At 48.1% G+C, this 24,335-nt stretch overlaps 1 protein-coding gene and 1 long non-coding RNA gene across 11 annotated transcripts in view; one reads left to right on the plus strand and one right to left on the minus strand.

Moving 5' to 3' along the window:
* Pnma8a (PNMA family member 8A) overlaps positions 1–24,335 on the minus strand; it is a 42,910-nt gene that overhangs the window by 5,277 nt on the left and 13,298 nt on the right. Inside the window, exons 4-8 of one of the 10 annotated variants that reach the window (XR_009227902.1) lie at positions 22,754–22,828; positions 20,129–20,211; positions 13,174–13,432; positions 10,714–10,783; positions 1,262–1,468 (exon numbers count right to left, since the gene is read on the minus strand). The gene's annotated coding sequence lies outside the window, so the exon portion shown is untranslated. Of the gene's footprint in view, positions 1–1,261; positions 1,469–10,713; positions 10,784–13,173; positions 13,433–15,303; positions 15,654–20,128; positions 20,212–22,753; positions 22,829–24,335 lie in introns of those variants that run through there. The other 9 variants (XR_006854204.2, XR_009227904.1, XR_006854206.2 and 6 more) reach the window with 9 other exon arrangements.
* Positions 1,911–9,441, plus strand: LOC131424602 (uncharacterized). The gene is made up of 2 exons (XR_009227906.1): positions 1,911–2,210; positions 7,446–9,441. It is a non-coding gene; the product is annotated as an uncharacterized LOC131424602 (long non-coding RNA).

A 24,335-nucleotide genomic window follows, 5' to 3' on the forward strand; every position in this document is an offset into this window, starting at 1 on the left:
GCCACCAATGCACCCAAATTCACTCCCTTGCCAATTCTACAATCCTTGTTTCATGCAGGACCCGGAACCTTATAGTATTAATTTGTTTAATCCTCACATAAAGAATTTGAGGGAGATCCTGTTATTATCACCATTTTGCAGACAAGGCACAGCAGGACTAATACACAGGCTAGAGGTCACACAGCTCATAGGTGGCAAGAGTCGGACCTTGAATCCAAGCAAGGCACAGAGCCCGTCTCCCTAAACTGTCCTCCTGGAAGGTGGTGGGCACCGTGCCTTTACTGGGAGAAAGAGGAGGATGCCTGTGTCTCTCTGGCCACTGCTTTTTTTTTTAATATTTATTTTTCAGTTTTGGGCGGACACAACATCTTTGTTTGTATGTGGTGCTGAGGATCGAACCCGGGTCACATGCATGCCAGGCGAGCGCGCTACCGCTTGAGCCACATCCCCAGCCCTGGCCATTGCTTGTATTATGTATTTATTTGGGTATTCATTTGTTTATTTTCTGTGCTGGGCAGCTAGGCAAGCCCTCCCCCCAAACTACACCCCCAGTTTCATATTAGTGGGGTTCTTTGCAATCTAACAGGCTGCAGCTTGTTTTATAATTCCAATATTTGTTTCTTTTTCTGTGAGCTTTCTGTCCGTATCTTTCACACTGTGGCTTTATTTATTTATTTATTTATTTTTAGCTGCAGGGTGAGAGTTTGGCAAACGAAGGAAACTGACCCCTCTCTGTGCCCCAGGCGTGAACCACTTCATAGGGCTCAAAAATATTCTTTTGGAGCTGGGACAAAATTTCCTTGCACGAGGCCCCGCCTCTTAAAGAGCCTACCACCTCAATGCTACCACACCTCCGAGCTACAGAGAAGAGCCCAGGGGGCAAAGGTGAATGGGGACTGAACACTGAGCACCGAGGACAGAGCACTGGCCAGTGGACCTGCGAGGAGGAGGAAGCGCAGGAGCACGGAGTGACTGTCCCCTGACTCCGTGTGTGGCTATCGCCCTGACACCCATCGCTGTAGGTTACACTGATGCTGGAGGGAGAGCCCTGGGGACCTCCGCAGCTGGCAGCTGATACGTGGGCAGGGTCGGGGCTCACCTGGTTTGATCTGCATTTTGATGACACTACTGAGCGTTTTTCTATGTGCTTATGGCCACTTGCAAATCATCGGAGGAATTTCTATTCAAGTCCTATGTCCATTTTTGAAATAGATTTATTTTTTGTTGTTGAGATATGTATAGTTAAATATTTAACTATTACCAACGAATTGATAAACCATCAAATAAGGTGTGTGGTTTTCTCCTATCTTCGTGTGTGTCTTCCTAAGGTCCTGGAAGTCAGGTTCAAATCTGGAATCCTCCATCAGGTGGGGTGGTGCACGCCTGTGATCCTGAAGTGGCTCCCCCTTTCTCCACAGAAAAGCCCGCTTCACCATGGCTGATTTTAGGACTGTCAGCAAAAGAGTCTCTGCAAAAGAGTTCAATGTAGATAAACTTCCTATTTTCGAGTCGCCCTGTTTACTTGGCCACTGGCCAAGAAGATACCAGCCCTCCAGGTGCTGGACACCCCTTACTAGTATAGTACTTTGAAGAAATGTGCAAACAAGGCCTCTGGCCTTGAGCTGGGCTTCACAGAGATGTCTATATTTTTAAGATAAGTTACAAATGGGCCCATGGTAACAGTTGGCAGGGGGAGGAAGGAGAGGGGAGAAGAAGCTCTCCCCTTCTCAGGTGTTGTCCTTGAAGAGTTAACTTGCCCAGAACAGTGAGAGAAAAAGCTGCTTTTATGTGAACTTCTGCAGACTGGGAACTTCTGAGCCCCTCCCCTTACATGCTGGGTATGAAACTCGAAACTCCCTGAACTCAGGGTTCAGGGATTAATTGATTAATGCAAAAGCTGTGCCCTCTGAACCTGGCTGCAGCCAAATAAAACTGTTTCCTGCTGTCTTCGGTGCCTTGCCTCATTTGTCCCATTTGGCGACCCAGATGGGACAGAGCAGGTAAGGAAGGCTGTTCTGCCTCTCTTGTCTCCGGGGACCGGCTTCCCTGGGGTGATGGGGGACAGCGGTCCCCTTGGCGTGCCCAGTCCACTCTTGGCCTGAAGAGTGATCGACTCACCAAGAGCCCTGGGGCTGCCACCCTGGAGCACAACAGGACCCACAGGCAGCAGGAACCAGAATTAGGGTTTTGAGCACCTCCCAGCTAAACAGGTAGGACCCGGGTCCATTTGGTTTGCAGCCCACCAGACTTCCCCTTCGAGGCCTAAGCGGGTGGAAGAGAGGCTTGATTGCCCTCTGTTGGGTCCTGAGTGCCCTCCAAAGTGGTTGGAGCTGAAAGGGACCCAGGGAGTCGCCCGAGTAGTCTCTGTTCGGGGTCAGCGAGCAGAGGGGACACCGTGACTCCCTTTTCTGTTTGGTTTGGAATTGTTGGAATCTGGGCGGTATAGAAATTCTGTCCTGGCCATGTCTGTGGGAAAGTGTGTGAATGAGACGGACAAAGGGAAGGGCTCCGACCCAACCTGAGGGCTGAAGTGAGTGCAGAGTCCTGATCCGCGGTTCCGTGGCCCCTCATACAGTCTATGGCGGAATTTCACCAATCAACGTCTAGGTCAAAGCTCCAGGTCCGGGGTTGATACAGACCCACAAGGCTAAGAGGGTCCTAAGTCTCTGCGAGGGGAGCGGCTGGAGATGGACGAAGCGAGTCTTGTCCTAAATGTGTTTTGTTCTAAGTGTGTGACACTGATGCAGGGTGGACCATGGGAGGCACACTAAGGAAACTGAGCCTTCTGAAATGTGTGTTAGAGACACCTTTAGGAAGGTTTTCCTGGTGACTGTGGGTGAGACTCACTCCACAAAGGTGGCATACTCTGTGAATTAGAGTGGCTCACTCAAGACGTGGGCTGGCCACCAGAAGGATCTTTAGATGAGAGAGTCATTGCTGAGGTCTTTTGATTGTTGTTGGAACTTTCTCTGAACCAATTCTTTTATATGGATTGCTGGCAAGAGATAGTACAGAAACAGTCCCCTTGGTTGAGAGCCTGTCTAGATGGACAGTCCAAGAAGATGTTAGTCAGGAGCACAATGGTCTCTAAGACCCAGCGGAAAGCAGCTAAACAGAAAACCTGACTAGGAAAGACAGGAAGGGAACAGTATTCCCCGTGAGCCAGAAGAGGACCCAGGACCTATGTGCCACTCTACCCAACTTTGCCAAGACCACTGGGACAGCAGACTGTACCCTAGCCCCCTCGTCCTCAGAGGCAACAAATGATGGCTCCCAATACTGGCCATTCCTTCCTTTGTGATGTCCTCAGAGCCAAAGGCTTCGTAGGACCAAAGACTTTTAACCTCCCAAGATTAAGATGGGAGATGTGTCCCCAAAGCAGAGCCACAGCCCGTATGAGTGCTCTCCAGATGCCCCAGCAAGGGACTAAAGGACCTGCCCATGTTGTCCAGAAGGGAAACGCCTGAGGGAGACAAGGCAGTTTTGTGTGCCAGCCTTTCTCCACCCCAGAGCTCATAAGCTGGAAAAATCATGCTCCCTCCTACACGGAGAAACCCTGGGCCAGGACTGATCTGGGGCAGCCCATTATCCAGACCAGGGATGGGGCCCAACCAAGAAGAAGGTCTAAAGATAAAGAGATGTCAAGAAGCCCTCATAGGAAGTCTAAAAGAAAAGGGGGGGGGGAGATAATAAAACACACTGTGCCCAAGAGTTAGAAGGGATCGGAGCCAGCCCTGAGCCCTGGCCTAAGCCAAGTGCATCTGCAGACAGAGCCCAGCTAGGCCTCCCGCTGCTCCAGCATCTCCCTCTCGCACCCTCGATAGCCCTGAACATTTCTCTTGGCCCCACATCTGCTTAAGGCCCCTCTGCCCTATGAACCTGGCAGCAATGATCAAAAGAGATGTGCCCAACTGACTCAGAGCTAAGTGTCCAGGCCACTGCTGCTGCCAGCCCTCTCCCTGCCCAGAGGTCCCCAAGGGAGGAGGGGCACCATACAAACATTGTAGCCACAGTGCAAGTTTGTCAGTAAAGAAATGCACAGGTGCAAGCAACAGGTGATCAGTGCAGCCTTCCTGGGACAGGCTCAGAGAGCCATTTGCCAAAAATTACAATCCTAGAGGACTTACTGAGAAGTGTGACAGTGAGCTGATTAAGGTGGACACCACAGTTTTCATCAGTCGAGATCCAGAGACTCAAAGACAGGCAGACCAGAAAGATAAAGAGGAGGATGGATCTCCTTACAAACCCAGAGGTCACTCAAAGGGGGGTCTCACTAGAACAAAGCCAATGGTCCAAATGTTTACAAGGAAAAAAAGTGTGGCCAGACAAAAGGGGAAGCCTCCAGTGGCCCCGGCAGACAAGCACCCACTGCCATGCTCAAAAGCTGAGACTTGAACAGAGAAGGAAGGAATGCTTTCCCCAAGCCTTTGGCCCCAGCCCCTCCTTTCAGTTTCTTCCCACTTGCTGGGAAGTCGATGATTGACGAATATGGCAGGGTCCCAGAGACACACAGAACTGCATCTGATGCACAAGACCCACTGCCTCAGGAGGGCTCAGCTGCTGCAAGCCCCAAATGAACCAGAAATATGCTCATGTTAACAGCCAATAGTGGGCCATAGGGTGCTCACTCCTAAAGGACATGTCACCCTGGCTCCAAGCCACACGCTGTGAGCCACCTGCAGGAAGGGCCACAGAGTCCCATGCACCCAGACATAGCGAACAAAACACAAGCAGGGCAGCTGCTATATACAATTAGAGCAGGCTCCCACCTGGCAGGAGGAGAAAAGCCACACAGTCAAAGAGCAACACCTAGGTGAGCGCAATGTGGCTGCCACACTGGGACCTGCACGGAACCGCACCACTGCCCTCCAACCTTGGCAGATGGCCCACGGAGAGATTGACATAGGTGCCTTTTACACAAGTGATATCCCAGGTCATCAGTCTCTGCTAAGATTTACATTAGATTTCAGAGTTGGAGAATCCTTGCAGCCAAGATCCTGCACAGGGAGATAACAAAAAAATTCCTGCATCTTAAAGCGCCAGAGGCTCTGTGTGCGTCTTCCTTCCCTAAATGACAGTTCCTCCCAGGGGCTGGAGTACACCATCCTTGGGACAGCACTGGACTCTGATTTAAAGTCCACATCTATCAAGAAAAAGTCAAATACCATGGTTACCATCTGACTCAGCAACAGAACTGACAATAGCCACTGGGCCTCAACAGAAACAGGAGATCTGCTCAATTCCAGTCCCTCCAACCTGCCAACAGACTAGAGAATTCCTGGGGGCTACTGGGTTCAGCCATATACGGATCCCCAACTTTCAGTTATGGAAAAACCCCTCTATGAAGCCACAAAGTGGGGAGAATGAGATCCTCTGATGTGGGGGCCAGCACAGCAAAAGGCCTTGGAGGACATTAAACAAGCACTCACCTGTGCACCTGGACTAGGGCTCCCTGACCTCACGAAGCCTTTCTTTCTGTATGTCCATGATCTGTCTGGAGTGGCTGTGGGAGTTTTGACTCAGATGCTGAGGACGTGGCACCGTCCAGTGGCCTATTTGTCCAAACAGCCGGACTCTGTAGCCCAGGGCTGGCCACCTTGTTTATGGGCCCTTGCGGCCACAGCTCTTCTGGTGTTGGAAGCTGATAAACTGGCCATGGGACAAGAACTGGTTGTCAGAGTTCCTCATTCAATTTTGACTTTGTTAGAATATAAAGGACACTATTGGTTGACTAATGAAGGAATGGTCAATACCAGGGCATACTATGTGAAAACCCACATATTCATGTTGAGGTCGTCAGAATTCTAAACCCAGCAACTTTGCTGCCCATTGGACTGGAAAACCTGATCACTAATGTCTTGAGGTCATGGATGAAGTGTTCTCCAGCAGACCAGACCTGGCAGACCAGCCCTCAGGGACACTGATGCAGAGTACTTCACAGACGGAAGCAGTTTCATAAAAGATGGGGTATGTTTTGCTGGATATGCAGTGGTCACTCTGGACTTTACTGCCGAGGCAAAACCTCTGCCTCAGGGAACTTCAGCACAAAAAGTAAAATTTATTGCTTTGACTCAAGCACCTCAGTTGACAACAGGAATCTTTAGATATTTACAGACTCAAAATATGTGTTCTCTACCCTTCATGTTCATAGGGCCTTATGTAGGCTAATTAACTCAGGAGAAAAAAAGGGGGGGGGACATGATGGATAGGCAAGAAATTCTTAAACTTTTGGATGCAGTGTGGGCTCCCAGGAAGGTTGTGATTATATATTGCCGAGGTCATCAAAAGGGAAACACTGTGGTTTCTCAGGGCAACTGGAGAGCTGACAGAGAGGCCAGGTTAGCTGTCTTCAAGAAACGGGAAGAAAATCCAGTCCCAGGTTTAAATGCTGCCCTTCTGCCTGGCCGACTAGCTAACAGAAAGGGAGCCAACATACTCCCAGCATGAAAGTAAGTGATTTAAGACTGAAAAAGGACATTTTCTCCCAGGTGGATGGTGGAGATTTTCTGATGGCCTAAATAGCCATCCCAGAGATTCTAGCCCCAGCCTTTATCAACACAGTTTCGCAGGAAAACATGTTGGACATACAGCACTTGAGACAGTTCTGAGTCAACATTTCTATGTCCCCCCGCTCACAAGCAACACCTGGATGATCTGCAAACAATGTGAGGTTTGTGCTCACAACAATCCTTGTCAGGGGCCAAAACTCCCACCAGGAATCCAAATTATAGGAGGAGCACCTTTTGAAGACTTGGAAGTAGACTTCACTGAACTTCCACGCTCACGGGGCTATAAGTAACTTGTTTTTTATATGTTCATACTCTGATGGGTGGAAGCCTTTCCCACCCACACTGAAAAGGCCAGGGACATGCTAGGATGCTTCTCTTGTGAAATTATTCCCAGATTTGGTGTCCCAATAATTATTGGCTCAGACAATGGGCCAGCTTCGGGGCAGAGATAATCTGATTACTGACCAAGAGTGTAAACATCAGATGGAAGTTACATACTGTCTATAGGCTGCAGAGTTCTGGTAAAGTTCAAGGGATGAACAGGACTTTAAGGCTCAATTGGGTGAGCTGTGTCAGGAGACTCACTTACATTGTGATGAACTGCTCCCTATTACACTGTTGAGGATTACATCCACTCCCACTAGGAGGAATGGATTCTTTTCTTTTGAGATAATATATGGGACATTCTCCACCCCTTTTATTAGGGGACTACAGGGAGACTTAAGAGAGACAGGAAAATTAACCCTGAGATGACAGCTTCAGGCCTTAGGGAAAACTTTCCAGGTTCTCAACCAATGGGTTAGAGAAAGAGAGCCAGTAAGTTTGACCCAGTGCACACTCCTTCAAGCCTGGAGATTGAGTCTGGGTCAAAGAATGGAATATTCAACCCCTGAACTTGTTTGGAAGGGCCCTTCCCTGTTATTTTATCCCCCCCAGCTGCAGTCAAGTTTGCAGAGACAGGTCCCTGGATTCACTACACCAGACTCACGCCTGCAGCTGCGGACTGGGAGTGCTCTCCAGATGCTGCTACGCCCTTGACGCTGACCATCCCGAAGAAAAAGGAGCACCGGAGAAGCTTGAGGATCAGAAGGACAACAGCCCTGCTCCAGTCACTCCGGAAGCTGACTGGTCTATGCACGGCCGAAGCTTGAGGAGACTACGGCCCTGTTTCAGCCACACAGGAGGGAATGGCTGATCAATGCCCCGTGAAAGATAAACTTCCCACCAGGACTAATGAACTCTTTCAACCTCTGAGATAGTTCTTATACTGTAATGCATTGCCACCCCTTGCTTCTAGATATATACACAGTTCTCTGTTTGGTTTTAGCTACTGGTTTGATAACAGTAACTCCTACTGACTGGATTCTGGGTAACAAAATTTCACTTATACTTTTTTATCTTGCTTATATAAGCTTTCTAGGATTTGTTTGGTGTTTTAGTTTTGCTTTGTTAATTTATGCTGTTTAACCTATGCTAACCAAAACATTACTCTATTATTTAGTTTGGTTTCCTTTGATAACCTTAAGGGATTCTGCCCTACTCCTATTCCAACCACGGAGATCATGTAAACCATGTGTCAAGACAATCCACTATAACTAAGAGGTGGTAAAACATACATTTAAGACCTGTCCCACCAGAGGAATGCTATAGATGGATGACTATTTGGAAAGGAAAAAGAGGTCCATTGGAAAGAAACTTGATTTAGGAGGTCATCGATCTTGGGGTGAAGGTAACTGGCCACCCCAGAGGATTATTGCCACTTATGATCCCGCTACCTGAGCACAAAATGGCAGTTGGAGCTATAGAACTTCTATTTACATGTTAAACAGAATTATTCACTTACAAGCTGTACTAGAAATTATTATTAATCAGACTGCCACAGCCTTTGACCTCCTAGCCACACAACAGATCAGATGCGAGTGGCTAACTATCAGAACCGCTTGGCATTAGATTACTTACTGGTTGAGAAAAAAGAAATACGTGGAGAGTTCAACACCTCAAATTGTGGCATCCAAATGGATGACAATAGACAAGCAGTTAACGATACCAACAACACAAGAGAACTAGCACATGTGTTAGTTCATATCTAGAAGGGCATTAAAGTTTGGGTCCCAACCATGCTTTTGGGAGATGGTTTTCAACTCTTGTAGATTTAAAAGCTTAACTAGTGTAGTGGGTATTCTGTTTGGCTCCACTGTGCATTAAAACTATTGGGTCCACTGTAGAAGCTTCTGTTGAAAGTATGACAACAACTAAGATTTTGACATTGTATAACACTTTAAGCCAAGATAATGGTAATGATGCTCTTAAATTTAAAGGATTAAATTATGGGGAGCATCATTAAATGGGGAATTGAAGTGGCACCCCCTTTCTCCACAGAAAAGCCCGATTCACCATGGCTGATTTTAGGACTGTCAGCAAGAGAGTCTCTGAGAAAGAGTTCAATGGAGATAAATTTCCTATTTTCATGTTGCCCCGTTTACTTGGCCACTGGCAGAGAAGATACCAGCACTCCAGGTGCTAGACACCCCCTTATTAGTTTTTCACAAACAGTATCCAGTACACTAGTTTGTAGAAATGTGCCAACAAGGCCTCTGGCCTTGAGCTGGGCTTCACAGAGATGTCTATATTTTTAAGATAAGTTACAAATGGGCCCATGGTAACAGTTGGCAGGGGGAGGAAGGAGAGGGGAGAAGAAGCTCCCCCCTTCTCAGGTGTTGTCCTTGAAGAGTTAACTTGCCCAGAACAATGAGAGAAAAAGCTGCTTTTATGTGAACTTCTGCAGACCGGGAACTTCTGAGCCCCTCCCCTTACACGCTGGGTATAAAATTCTGAAACTCTCTGAACTCGGGGTTCAGGGGATTGATTATAGCAAAGGCTGTGTCCCCTGAACCTGGCTGTAGCCAAATAAAACTGTTTCCTGCTGTCTTCAGTGCCTTGCCTCATTTGTCCCTACAACAATCCTAGTGGCTCAGGAGGCTGAGGCAGGAGGCTGAGGCAGGAGGCTCGCCAGTTCAAAGCCAGCCTCACAACTCAGTAAGATCCGGACTCTAATTAAAATGTAAAAAGGGGGGCTGGGGATATGACTCAAGCGGTAGCGTGCTGGCCTGGCATGCATGCGGCCCGGGTTGGACATACAAAGATGTTGTGGCCGCCGAAAAAACTAAAAAAAAATAAATATTAAAATTCTCTCTCTCTCTGACTCTCTTTAAAAAAAATAAAATATAAAAAGGGCTGGGGATGTGGCTCACTGGTTGAGCACCTCTGGGTTCAATCCTTGGTTCCCCCAGAGCCCCCTCCAAACACCAAAATTTGAATCCTCATGCCCCTAAGAGATTCATGCATGGGAAGAGGCACCTCCATGCCACATCTGAGCCCACTTCTCCTCCCACCTGTGGTTGGCTGAGCAATGGCTTCCTAAATGTGCCCAGGGCCTGATCCCTAGAACCTGTGAATACTACCTTCTGTGGTAAAAGGGCTTTTGCAGGTGAGATTAAACAGGATTTTGAGATGGAGAGACGGGTCATCTGGGAGGGCCCACGGTAACCACAGGGTTTTCTACAAGAGAGAGGGAGGAGGCCAGAGGGAGACAAGGTCACGTGTCAACAGAATCAGAGATGGAGTGATACGGCCAGAAGCCAAGGAATGCGGCAGACTCTAGAAGCTGCAAGAGACAAGGAACAGAGTCTCCCCTGGAGACCTCCACAGTGTGAGGGAAAAAAATTATATATGTTTTTTAAACTGCTAAGATGTGGTAACTTGTTACAGCAGCACGGGAAGCTTACACCGAAGCCAACTTTGCGGCATAAGGTGAGTCCTCGCCCACCTGCACGCTGATAACCCCAGCCACACATCCAAGCTCCACTCATGCCCACCCTGAGTGACAGTCTTCAGCCACCCCTGTGCCTGGAGGTGTACAGAGCAATGTCACCTGGGGAAGCGCTCTCACATGATCTGGAAGTGGACTCAGGTCAAGGACAAGGAATTACGGGTCCCAGTAGCAGACATGGTCTAGAAGGGGTAGGTGCCCATGCGCCTGTCCCCATGGACTCCTCACCCAGAGGAGGAGGCTTAGAGAGGGATCTGGACTCTGGGTCTAAAGGCAGCATTGGACTTGAGACACACTTCAGAGACCAAAACAAAAGGACTTGCTAAAGAATTGGATGGAGGGGCTGGGGTTGAGGCTCAGAGGTAAAGCACTCACCTAGCATGCGGGAGGCACTGGGTTCCATCCTCAGCACCACGTGAAAATAAAATATTGTGTCCACCTATAACTAAAAAATAGATACATTTTTTATGAGGTTCTTTTTTTTTAAGAGAGAGAGAGAGAGAATTTTTTAATATTTATTTTTTAGTTTTCGGCCGACACAACATCTTTGTTTGTATGTGGTGCTGAGGATCGAACCCGGGCTGCACGCATGCCAGGCGAGCGTGCTACCGCTTGAGCCACATTCCCAGCCCCTAAAAAATAGATATTAAAAAAAGAATTGGATGGCAGCAGAGACTGAGACAAAAGTCAGATTCGGATCAGAGATGACGCTCCAAATTCAGTAAATGCATGACCCAGCAATTCCATGCCTAGGAGAACTGAAAAGCAGCACTTAACAAATACTGTAAACAAATCTTCATAGCTCTTGTATTCACAGTAGCCAGGAGGTGGACGCAACCCCAACAGCCAAATGTATATCCACATGGTGGAATACTACTCAGCCATAAAAAGGAACTAAGCACCGACACGTGTTAATAGGGATGACCCTTGAAAACAGGATGCTCAGGGAAAGAAGCCAGACCCAGAAGGCCACCTGGGTATGGTTCTAAAATAGACAAACCCACAGAGACAGGAAGTGGATTAGTGGTTGCCAGGGTCAGGGGAAGGGGTGGAGAATGACTGCTTAATGAGCCCCCAAATCCTTTGGGCGTGATGAAACTGGACAGAAGGGTGCTTGCAAGACATTGTAAACGTATTAAGTGCCCTTTACACACACATTTAAATGCTTCGTTTCATGTTATGGGAACTTTACCTCAATAATTTTTTTCTTGTTTTCTTTACTTTTGATTGACACATAATGACTGTACACATTTAAGGGGTGCAGTGTCATATTTCAACACATGCATATTATATACTTGTGATCAAATCAGGGTAAATTAGCACATCCATCACTGCAAACATTTATCGTTTCTTTGTGGTAAGAATATTCCAGATCCTCTCTTCAAAGTTACAGTTAGGAAGAATGCTTCCAGGTGTTCCACTGCAGAGCAGGGTTATAAGGTCCCTGCTTAGCATCTGGAGGTCCTTCTTAAGTGACAGCCTCCAATTTAAGGAAAAAGTTTCACTTTCCCTCCCAGGGGCCCTTCTAGAAAGGCCCACCACTCCCTCACACCAACCCAACCCCTAACCACCGCCTTAGGACCCGCTGAGCTCTGATTCCTGAACCTGCCCCATGAAAGTCCCAGAACCCAAGCCTGTTTGGCCTCTCTCCTATAGAGACATGGCCTTTATTTCTCAGCTCTGACAAACTCTCGTGTGTACCTCTGCCTGGTCTCCGTCTTTCATTTCTCACGTTCCCGTCTCTCGTCCCTCGATTTCCCTTTAAGGGTGACTAGGGGTAATAATGTATTGCATATTAAAACAATTTTTTTTTGTAATGACTCCATTTTTGTCTGAAACTCTTAAAGGACGCGGAGAGGTCTGTGCACTTGATGGGAGAAGCCACAGGGAGAAATGAGCTGGGGAGGGGCTCCCACTTTGGAGTTCTTGAATTTGATGTGCCTCCTGAATGGAGTTAGATATGTGAACTTGGAGTTCAGGGACGCGACTGGTGGAGGGATAAGTTAGAAGCCTTTGGCACAGGAGAAGTATTTAAGCCCTGGGACTGGATGAGATCATCCAGATAGAGGGTGGGGGAAATGGACCAGGCCCAGGCTCGCAGAGTCAGTGCTGGAGGAAGAACCAGGGAAAGGGCTGGGGCTGGGGCGGGGGCGGGGGAAGAGCCCCAAGAATGTGCATCTGCAGAGCCGAAGCGTCTCCAGTCTTACACACAAGGGGTAAGTTCCAAGACGTTCCACGGCGTCCAAGACGTTCCACGGCGTCCAAGACGGCGGACAGCATGAAGCCTGAGCACACAGCCCGGGCCTCCCTACATGATGCACCTAGAACAGCTCCACTGAGAAATCAGGCACAGCAGATCGGCACCAGTCACTAATAATAGACTATTATTTTATTAGTAGTAAACAGCGTAGGGCTGGGGATGTAGCCCGGGAAGAGGTTCTCTAGCACGTGCAAGGCCCTGGGTTCAATCCCCAGCCTGGAAAAGATATCAACCAGGCTGGGGAAACAGCTCAGTTGGGAGAGGGCGTGCCCCAGAAACACAGGCCCCAAGTTCAACCCCCAGCACCACAGAAAATAAATAAATAAATAGATAAAAACCAAACATAGAACAATATCACAACCTACTCTGACAGGAGATTGTTTCCAGCAAATGAATTGATCACTTCTGGAACTTTCCATGTCATGCTTCTGGACTACATCGAACCAAGGGCAACTAAAATTTCAGAAAGCAACACCTTGGGTAGGAGGGCTGACCCTGTAGGGGTAGGTGGGGACCACCCTCTGCAGGACAGTGTTAGCGTGCCCTGCTGCGTCTGCGCACTGGAATGTTTGTACCTGCTCAAGAAAGTGGAGAGGAAGATCTCTGAGCGCTGATGAGACTCCTTCCCCACGTCAGAGATGCTGACATTCTCAGGACATGGTTGAAATAACAAAGCCACGAGTCCAGTACGACCGACCCTGTCACATAGCAGCAAGGAGAGCGGTTTCCAAGGGCAGAGTAGCAGCTTCCTGGTGGAGGGGCCTGGCGGCCATCCAGAAGGGGACGAGGAGGATGTGGCCCCAGTGCCACCCATGATCCTGAAGAAAGCCCGTCCTGTGGGAGGGAATGGAAGTGCCCAAGGGACATCACTGTGGCCCAGAGGTCTCTGTCCCACAAAAACTCCTGTGTTGAAACCTAATCCCCATGAGACGGAGGCAGGAGGGGGCCCCTGGAGGTGACAGGGCCAGAGGAAGCACCCCTTGTGTTGGGGCTGTGCCCTCACCAAAGGCCTCAGGGAACTCCTGGCCCCTCCACATGAGGACGTGGCCAGAGGGCATCGGCTAAGAGTGTCCTCCTCCGACCCCAGGTCTGTCGTGCCCTATCATCACTTCAGCCTCTGGAGCTGCGAGAAAGAGCGCTTGTTGTTTACAAGCTGAGGTCATTTGTTAGGGCTACTAGACGCGACAGGGACAGCTGTCGGGAGCTACCCTGGCTGCAGACACCTTTAGGTCCTGATACACCGGGTGCTGGACAATCACTGCGCCCCGCAGTCACCTGGGCTTTACCCCCTGGGATAGGAGGCGGCTCCAGGAGCAGGCGTCCCCCATGGGGTTGAGCTCCACTCACCTGTTCCTTTGTAATCCTTTTGGGGATAGAATGTTCCATGGAACCTGCCCTTGTGTCTCCTATATAAGAATCAAGAATTCCAGTGGCTTTCTCTTTCCAGGGACCCCTAAGGTTGCAGAGCTATCCTTGGGTTTTGAAAAGGCACTTCTGTGTGTTTGTATGCTTTCTTGGCTGTTTTCTTAAGTTATTGGAACAGTCAGAGCCCAGCATGAGGTTCCCAGTGAGGGTAGAAGGTGATGCTGAGCATGGACGGTGGATAGGAAACGGTGTGGCTCCAACGTCACTTCCTGATCTGGGGGGTGGGTATTGGGGTTTGAACCCAGGAGCTCTTCGCCACTGAGACCCATCCCCAGCCCTTTTTTGTATTTTATTTAGAGACAGGGTCTCCCTGAGTTGCTGAGGCCTCGCTAAGTTCCTGAGGTTGGCTTTGAACTTGAGAGCCTCCTGCCTCAGCCTCCTGAGTTGCCCAGATCACAGGCGAGTGCCACTGCGCCGGCTGCATTTCCTGAATTTGATAACCACCTGGTTGTGTAAAGAAAGCCTTTATTTTTAGGAGGTAAACCCGGACGTATTTAGGGGCGGGAGAATGACGCCTGCTCCGTACCCTCCAATTGCACATCTGCGGCGGGAAAGGGGCTGCCGTGACGAGGTGCCCCCAAACGGGGTGACTCAGAACAACAAAAACCTGGCCGTTCTGGAGGCTGAGGTCCAGGGTCAGGGTGTCGGCAGGCAGGACCAGCTGCTCGCCTCTCAGGGGCTTTGGGGGGCTGTGGCCACTGGGCTCCTTCTGGCAGCCGTCACTGCCAGGTCCCTCTGTGTCCGCATCGCCCGGTCCTCCCTGGGCGTCTGTGGGCTCCTCATGCAAGGACACCAGCCACCCCGCTGCACTGTGACCTCACCCTGACTGATGACATCAACATCAACCCTGTTTCCAAATCAGGTCACCGCCCAGGTTGTGGGGATAGGACATAGGGAGAGTGGACCGGGGGACAGAGGAGTCCAACCTAAAACCAGGGGCAGGAGAGAGGGAGAGAGAGGACAGCTCAGCCACGGAAATAAGAAACTAAACAGCCCAGAGAGGGGAGGGCTTCAGGGAAGGGGTGCAGCCCCATAAGGACAGAGACGCGGTCACTGGGTTTATGGGCTGTGGACCAGGTGCCGTGACCCGCTGCCTGGGCAGAGAGGTGGGGACAGGAAGCAGCCCTCGGGAACAGACAGACGGAGCTTCCCACTTCCCTCTGGGGAGGAGGGGGGCCTGCATGCAGAAAGGGACCGTCTTCAGCTGGCAGAGAAGCTCCGCCCACAGCCCGGAGAGAAGGAGGAGCGCAAGCTGCAAACAGGGACGTCATGGGCGGAAGCCAAAGAAGCAAAAATGTATTTTTATCTTATTAGTTTCTAAAGCGTGTGCTACACACCCTGTTCTAAGCACTTTGAAAACATGAATTCATTTTATTCCCATGGTGATGACGGGAGGTGGCTACAGTAGCACTGCTGTCCCCATCTTACAAATAAGGAAACTGAGGCACAGAAAGGGCAAGCACCTTCCCCAAGATCACACAGCCAGCAAAGGCAGGGCCACTTAAAGGGTGTGGGTGGTCAGGCTGCGGGATCCACACTTGACCTCTCCTCCCAGAGGCTTCTTTGTGCTTTGTTCTTAACAGGAGAGGCTGCAAGATGGGCCGTAGAGGGTTCAGGCTGGATGGGTCGCCTGGGGGTTTGAAAGAGGGGAGACTTAGAAGCAGGGGTGCTCATGGGAGGGGCAAATGTTAGAGAAACGGAGGGGTCACGGACTGAGGTCTGCGGTGAGGGATAGCGGTGAACTTCTGCGCGGCCGGGAGGCGGGAAGTGGGTCTCTTTCCCTGTTCACCGCCAGCTGCCAATCCAGAGGTGCTCTGGAGCCCTGGATCTGGTGCCACGGCCCAGCTGTGGTTCTGACCTGGGGCCCCTGACCAAAGTTCTGGGAACCAATCGTGTCCAGGGCAGCTGAGGGGGAGGGAAGCCCCTGGAAGGGTGTCCACGGGCCGCAGTCCAAAGGAAATGAGTGACATTCCAGGGACCGGCGCCAGAGGCCCAGGCTGGAGAGGTGGGGACTGGAGGGAAAGCTGCCTCCGGAGCCCGGGAGCGCCAGGGTAGGGTGGGGTGGTGGGGGGGAGGGCCTGCATGCACCCCCTCCCTCCACATTAACCTGAGAGTGAAGAGCAGCCCCCGGGAAAACCCGACCTTGATCCCAGGAACTGCTAATATGCAGCCTCCAGTGGCAAATGCGGGGCAGGTGCAGGGGTCAAGCTCAGGGTCTCCTTAATTACCCAGGTGAGCCCAGAGGCGGCAGGGAGTCTTAAGGCACAAAGGGTGGTCAAGCCCCGGGTGGGCGCAACCTGTAATCCCAGCGACTCCTGAGGCTAAGGCAGGAGGATGGCAAATTCCAGGCCAGCCTCAGCAATTTAGCAAGGCCCTAAGCAACTCAGCAAGAGCCTGTCTCATACATAAATAAATACATAAATAAGAGGCGGGAGGGGCAGAAGCAGAGGAGGGATCTGCTGAGGGGAGCCACAAAATGCCGCCCTCCAGGAACAGGCCAGCACACATCCTCCCTGGAGCCTCCCGAAGGAGCCAGCTGGGCCTCCCATCTTGTAGACTCTAATTTCCAGGACTGTCAGATAATAAGCACATGTCACCTCAGGCCACTAAATCTGCAGTAATTCGTTACCACAGTAGAAACTTGATATGGTCAATTTCTTCATCTTCCAGGTCCTCTGTTTCTTGGTCAGTAATTTGGGGACAATTTAGCTTGTAGCATGGTAAGAAGGGTCTGTGTGTGGGAAGGCGGCTGGCACACAGTAAGGGCTCAGTAAACAGCAACTGTAAACATGGGCGAGAAGGGGTTTCTTCCTTCTGCCTGCCTCAAATGTAGTGACACCCAGACGATGGCAGTCATTTTGCGGCCATTCAGTGAGAAGCAAAGGCCTGAAAGCCAATGTTTGTTTGTTTGCTTGCTTAGTATTGCAGTGCTCGGGTAGAACCCAGGTTCTCACGCATGCTAGGCGAGTGCTCTAGCTCGAGGCTACAATGCCCATGCCCCAAAGCTGATTATTAAAGATGGCGAGGCCAAGGGACCTAAAGAACCTGGGACATCAGATGTTACTGAACCAACTGCTGGATCGTCCTGCTTCTAGATCTTTTGTTATGTGAGAAAACCCGTGCCCACTTGCTTACATCCTGGCTCCTGTTCTTACAGCGAGCGTCTCTTTACTGATTTACTTTCAGAATCGAGCTAGGCCCAGAGAGCCAGAGGGGTGCTCGCCATCACATGGGCTGTGAATGGAGGGACTGGGACGGGCTTCAGGAGGGGACCTGTGGACCTTGAGACAAGTGGCCTTGATTCTTTAGAAAAAAATGAGGAATTGGGAGCATGAGTTTAGAACATGCAGCAGCTTGACCTGGGTTTGATGCCCAGTACAAAAAAAAAACTAAAGAAAAGAAAACCAGGGAGCTGAGCCCGTGTGTCAGCTGAGGAAGCCACGTCCCCTTGCCCCGCCAGATCTGTCTTGGGAAGAAAGCTGAGCCTGTCACCGTTTGATGGATAGTTAAAATTTTTAATCAGCATGTTCTCAGGAGAGCTTTTACCTTCAAAGGTCAATTTCTTAAATTCCAGCCTGGGCTCGTCCCTTCTTGCAAAACTTGAAAAGCAAGGGAGATGCTATCCTTCCTCCATTGCATGGGGAGGGGAGGGGAGGGGAGGGGGGATAGTAGAGGATAGGAAAGGCAGCAGAACACAACAGACACTAGTATGGCAATATGTAAATCAATGGATGTGTAACTGATGTGATTCTGCAATCTGTGTATGGGGTAAAAATGGGAGTTCATAAGCCACTTGAATCAAAGTGTGAAATATGATATACCAAGAACTATGTAATGTTTTGAACAGCCAACAATAAAAAATTTTTTTAAAAAAAAAGAAAAAAAGAAAAGCAAGGGAGAATATAAGAGCACAAATCGGTTCACACTCAGGTAAAGCGGAGCCTGGGGCTCCAGCCTCCGTGGAGTGTTCTGGAACAATGGCAAATGGGTACTGAGGTCAATGATCACAGGCCCCTTCCTGCGGAGGAGTGAACCAGTGTCTCTCCTCTGACCTTTACTCCTTGATAATAAGCCTGAGCACTTATAGAATATTGCAGAGCAAAAGTCTGAAGCAAATATTTCCTATCACTGCTTTTTAAATACCCTGTGTGGCTTAACTGAAGCATTTTCGATGAACACCAGGTGAGCTGTTTTTATTTATTTATGTTTTGGTACCAGGGATTAAACCCAGAGATGCATAACCACTGAGCCACATCTCCAGCCCTTTTCTGTATCTTATTTAGAGACAGGGTCTCACTGAATTGCTTAGGGCCTAGATAAATTGTGGAAGCTGGCCTTGAATTTGTGATCCTCCTGCCTCAGCCTCCCAAGCCACCAGGGTTACAGGCATGCGTCACCATATCCCATGGAGAGCAGTTTTTACAATGGTCAATATGTGAGCATGACAGTGGGGAGTCTGAAATAAACAAATAAACAAATCAAAAACAGAGAGTAAATAGTGACCCCAGGCTTGGCTTTAATAAATATCAAAACATATTATGAACCTGATAATTATTACAGGTCACTACAGACTGAAGAAAAGGAGAATATAGACTGTGGAAGCAGCATTATCAACTTACAAGCACAATTTTCAACATGGGTAGGATTTAAAAGTGGCACCAAAAATATGAATTGTTGAAAAACTGGTGTTGTCAATGATGCGGGAGGCTGAGGCAGGAGGATCACAAGATTGAGGCCAGCCTCAGCAACTTAGTGTGAGACCCTGTCTCAAAACAAAAAGGGCTGGGGATGTAGCTCAGTGGAAAAGCACTCCTGGGCTCAGTCCCCAGCACCAACAAAAGGGGGAGAGCCTAGTTAAAATAAACTGTGGTACCACTATAGGAAGATGGAACTGTCCAGAGACATTAAAAAGAGGAGTTTAGGTATAGAACGGTAGAAAGGGATTTCTAAAATATTTTATTAGGTGAAAAATATCAAGGTTCAAACTATGGTGCTTTATAAGAAGAGCAAAATATTGTCCAGAAGCGGCAGGAAACATTTCCAAGAAATGGAAAAAAAAAACAAAAAACCCCACCACCAAAAGTGATGGTTTGCTTTTGCTTTTGATGGTGGGGTTTTTTTGTGTGTGTGTGGGGGAGGGTACCAGGATTTGAACTCGGGGGCACTCAACCACTAAGCCCATCCGCAGCCCTATTATTTATTTTATTTAGAGACAGGATCTCACTGAGTTGCTTAGTGCCTCACCACTGCAGTTGTTGAGGCTGGCTTTGAACTTGGGATCCTCCTGCCTCAGCCCCTGGAGCCACTGGGATGTCAGGTGTGCACCCCTGGTGCCTGGCTTGAAGTGGCACCCCCTTTCTCCACAGAAAAGTCCTAACTGGGCTGCTTTAGAAATCATCACCTTGGCTGATTTTAGGACTGTCAGCAAAAGAGTCCATCGTAGATAAACTTCCCATTTTCCTGTCGCCCTGTTTACTTGGCCACTGGCGGAGAAGATACCAGCCCTCCAGGTGCTGAACACCCCTCACTAGTTTTCACAAACATGTATCCAGTAGAGTACTTTGTAGAAATGTGTAAACTAGGCCTCTGGCCTTGAGCAGGGCTTCACAGAGATGTCTACCTTTTTAAGATAAGTTACAAATGGGCTCCATGGTAACAGCTGGCAGGGGGAGGAAGGAGAGGGGAGGAGAGGCTCTCCCCTTCTCAGTCAGGTGTTGTCCTTGAAGGGTTAACTTGCCCACAACAGTGAAAGAAAAAGCTGCTTTATGTGAACTTCTGCAGACTGTGAACTTCGGAGCCCCTCCCCTTACATGCTGGGTATAAAACCCTGAAACTCCCTGAACTCGGGGTTCAGGGGATTGATTGATGACAGCAAAGGCTGTGCCCTCTGAACCTGTGTCCTGCTGTCTTTGGTGCCTTGCCTCGTCTGTCCTACCACAGGCTCACGTGATCACTTTTGTATAAATGAAAGAGAATACATATACATATCAGTTATGTAGCAACCTTTTTTCTTTCTTTCTTTCTGGAAGGCGGTTGCTTCTTGGGGAGATGGGGTGGAAGGGAGGGAGGGCCTTTCTCAAGTCCCCAGCTGTAGCTCTTGCTCACCATTTCAGAATGCTGATGTGGACAGACAGTAGGACACTTCTCATTTTCTCTGTACTTCTTTACATTAAAACAACACCATCATACTTTAAAATGAAAAAAAAAAAAATTACATTAACCCCAAACCATGTTTACTAATATTGCTCAGTTAACCAGATTTTTCTGCATTTCTTGGAAATGTTTCCTGCCGCTTCTGGACAAATATTTGCTCTTCTCATAAAGCACCCTTGTTTGGGAAGCTGTGTCCCTGCCTGTGCCCGGTTGGTTAGTTTCAGGCTTTTTTTTTTTTTTCTTGGTGGGGGCCTGTTTGTGCCTGAAAAACTCTGCAGAGCATTTCTGCAAAGCCCATGCCTGGTCACGCTCGATCCCAGGGACAGGAAGCCTGAGGCACGGCTGCCATGGAGAAGGGAGCCTGGTCCCTCGTCACAGTGCCATAAATACAAGTGAATGTGCACCAAATCAGGACACAATCACGGGTCCAGGGCAGCGCCTGCGGGCACCATTCACCAGTGACTGTGACATCCAGCTGAGCTGTGGGAACAGCTGCAGGAGCCCTGCTTACTCCACAGCAAAACAAAATCCCTCCTGCCTCTGCACCAGCCCCTGGGGCTCGGTGGGGCAGGGCGAGAGGGGCGGTGGAGAAACAGTCGCCATAGGAACGTAACCCGGGTCGTCACTGTGCAATTTTTCCAACTGTTTGGTGCCCCCAAATGTGGGATTTTTTTTTTTTTGGTGCTGGAGGGGTGCAGGGCTCTCAGGGGTGCTAACTGGGCACAGGTTCTTCCACTGCGCTCCACCCCAGCCCCCAGAATTTTGGCTTTGATGAAGGCAGTGTCGCCAACCCCCTGGCAAGACAAGAGCCAAGCCATCAAACATCTAGAAAAGCTAGATTCCTGTGTTCCTGTCACCAAAATAAACTTCAGATGGATCAAAGATTGAAATGTAAACTAGAAAACCACCCAGGGCTCCAAAAAAATTTGGTGAATCAATATATAGTCTTGGTGGGAAGAGGGGGATATTTTCTTAGGCAGAGAAACAAACCCCAACAACTCCGAGGAATAAGCTCCGTACATTCGTATTTTGAAAGTTGCACGTGGTCCAAAAATAAAAAAGGCAAAACTGTGAGTGCATATGCTGGAAGTCATTCCATTGATGTGTCCCTGCTCTTTTTATTTCTAACATCTTCTTAAGCAACCTGTATAAGGAGTTTATTTTAATTTTTTTCTAACATTTAAATTAGTGTTTGCCTGGCAGGCTGTGGTGGGAGGGTCACCTGAACTCAAGAGTTTGAGGCGAGCCTGGGGACCCCAGTGAGACCCCATCTAAAAAATAAAAATATGGTAAATAAAGCATTGCTTTTCCTGTGCATTTTAATCTGTGGAATGCATATCTTTTTCTTTCACTAACATCCTGGATCCAGCAATCCCATAACAGTGTTTAGACAACTGCCTCTTCTCACCCCTATTTCATGATCCAGAGGATCCGGGTGGGGAGGGGGTGATGGGAACCTTGTAAAACTGTTTCTGAGCAGAATGCAAAACTCCTCACATCCCCTGATCCACACCCAGCCCCGGCCAGAACACAAGCCCCGTGTTCCCCTCGTTGCACAATCGCTTGTTGTTCTGAAGCTCATATGTCACCAGGCCGAGGCTGTCCTTGGCAGGCGCTGCCACTCAGAGCCCAAGGAATGTGGCCGCGGCAGCTGCCGGCTTGGACCCTCCTGCGAGGACGCCTGGGGCCAGGGTGCTGGGGTCGGGTGCTCCGGGTCTTATTTGGCAACAGATTTACAGGAGTCAATCAGATGAATGTGGTCTTGGCTCCCAGCACATTTTGTTTTTAGGTCACAGTGGTCTGACTTTTATTTTAAAATAGGAGCCATGTAAAGATGCAAACAAGAAGTGACCCAGCAGCTCATGGCCAAAATAGCCCTTAGACAGTTTAAAATAAGATAGGCAGTGTTAGGCATTCACACGGAGCAGCCCCGAAAATAGAACGCCACCCCGCCCTGTTTGTCCCCTACTCCCCAAAGCAGAACGACAGCAGGTTCTCATTTTCCTTCCAAAAGAGGAAAAAATATTTACATATATATATACCAGCATATATATATATATATATATATATACCAGCATATATATATATATGCTCTGTATAAATAGGCACGTATCGCACATGCATGCATGTGTATGTATGCGTGTGCATGTACACGTATGTTGATCTGTATTTTGTGCCCTTGCGAATACACAGGAGTGTATCTGTAAATACAGGCGTATAATTGGTTTTAATGTTCACGTGTCTTTGCATGTTTGTGTGTATACTGTGGCCTAAATGCAGTGAAATAATGACATACTAAATATGGTTCTTTTAAAATTTTTCTTGTGATGCTGGAGATTGAACCAAGGACTTCGTGCATGCTAAGCAAGTGCTCTACCCTTGAGCTATATCACCATCCCTAAATTTGGCTCTTTAAGGTCATTTCATGGACTATTAAGAATTATAGGGCAGTAACTCAGTTGGTAGAGTGCTTGCCTCGCACACACAAGGCCCTGGGTTCAATCCCCAACACCACACACACAAACAAACAAACAAAAATTATATAATATTAACTGGATGAGGGGAAGTGGCACATACCTGTAATCCCTGTGGCTTGGGAGGCTGAGGCAAGAGGATCACAAGTTCGAAGCCAGCAATTCAGTGAGACCCTCTCTGTCAATATAAAAAAAACATAAAAAAGGACTGAGGTTGTGGTTCAGTGGAACTATTAATTATATAATTATTATAATAAAATAATTCTGTAAGATGAGAATCATAGTAAATCACAATAAAGCCCGATCTCTATTAATTGTTCTTACTTAATTACTTTAAATGTTAACTTCAGCTCCATCTCGCTCAAAGAGGGTATAACGACTTTCTGACAGGAACAGACACCATATTCTCTGATATGCACCTCTATTTCTCTCTATAAATAGTTGTAAGCCTGTTAATAGTTGTTTTGGTCTCAAAATCAGCATATTTCACAATGATCATTTATGACTGCAGCATTTCACTCTATTAATTTTTATTCGGATTTATTTTTTATTTGTTCTAATTAGTTATACGTGACAGTAGAATGCACTTTGATACATCATACATAGATGGTGTGTAATTTCTCATTCTTCCAGTTGTACATGATGTAGAATCCCACCAGTCATGTAGTTCTATAAGCATTGACGTGGCTGCGTCACTACAGTGTGCTGATTTTAAGTCCTTTAGGAATAAACCGAGGAGCGGGATAGCTGGTTTAATGGTGGTTCCAAGTTTTCTGAGGAATCTCCGTACTGCTTTCCATAATGGTTGCACCAATTTGCATTCCCACCAGCAATGTATGAGTGTGCCTTTTCCCCACATCCTTGCCCACATTTATTGTTTGTATTCTTGATGATTGCCATTCTGATTGGGGCGAGATGAAATCTTAGTTTTGATTTTTTTTCTCTAATTGCTAGAGATGTTGAACATTTTTTCATATATTTGTTGATCATTTGTATTTCTTCTTCTGTGAAGAGTCAATTCAATTCCTTAGCCCATTTATTGACTGGGTTATTTGGTTTTTTGAGTTCTTTATAGATCCTGGAGATTAATGCTGCATCTGAGGTGCCTGTGGTAAAGATTTTCTCCCATTCTGTAGGCTCTCTCCTCACATTACTTATTGTTTTCTTTGTTAAGAAGCTTTTTAGTTGGAATCCATCCCATTTATTGATTCTTGATTTTACTTCTTGCTTTAGAAGTCTTGTTAGGGAAGTCAGATCCTAGGGTGACATGGCAGAGATTTGGGCCTACTTTTTCTTCTATTAGGTGCAGAGTCTCTATCTGGTGCCTATGTCTTTAATCCACTTTGAGTTGAGTTTCGTGCAGGGTGAGAGATGGGGGTTTATTCATTTTGTTACATGTGGATTTCCAATTTTCCCAGCACTATTTGTTGAAGAGGCTATCTTTTCTCCAGTGAATGTTTTGGTGCCTTTGTCTAATACAAGATAACTGTATTTATGTGGGTTTGTCTCTGTCTTCTATTCTGTACCATTGGTCCACATGTCTAATTTGGTGCCAATACCACACCATTTTTATTACTATTGCTTTGTAGTATAGTTTAAGGTCTGGTATTGTGATGCCTCCTGCTTCACTCTTCTTGCTGAGGATTGCTTTGGCTATTCTGGGTCTTTTATTATTCCAAATTAAT

This window comes from Marmota monax, unplaced genomic scaffold (genome assembly GCF_021218885.2).
Source record: "Marmota monax isolate L192 unplaced genomic scaffold, Marmota_monax_Labrador192_F-V1.1 WCK01_AAM20220418_F8-fsc00149, whole genome shotgun sequence".
Lineage (NCBI taxonomy): Eukaryota > Metazoa > Chordata > Mammalia > Rodentia > Sciuridae > Marmota > Marmota monax.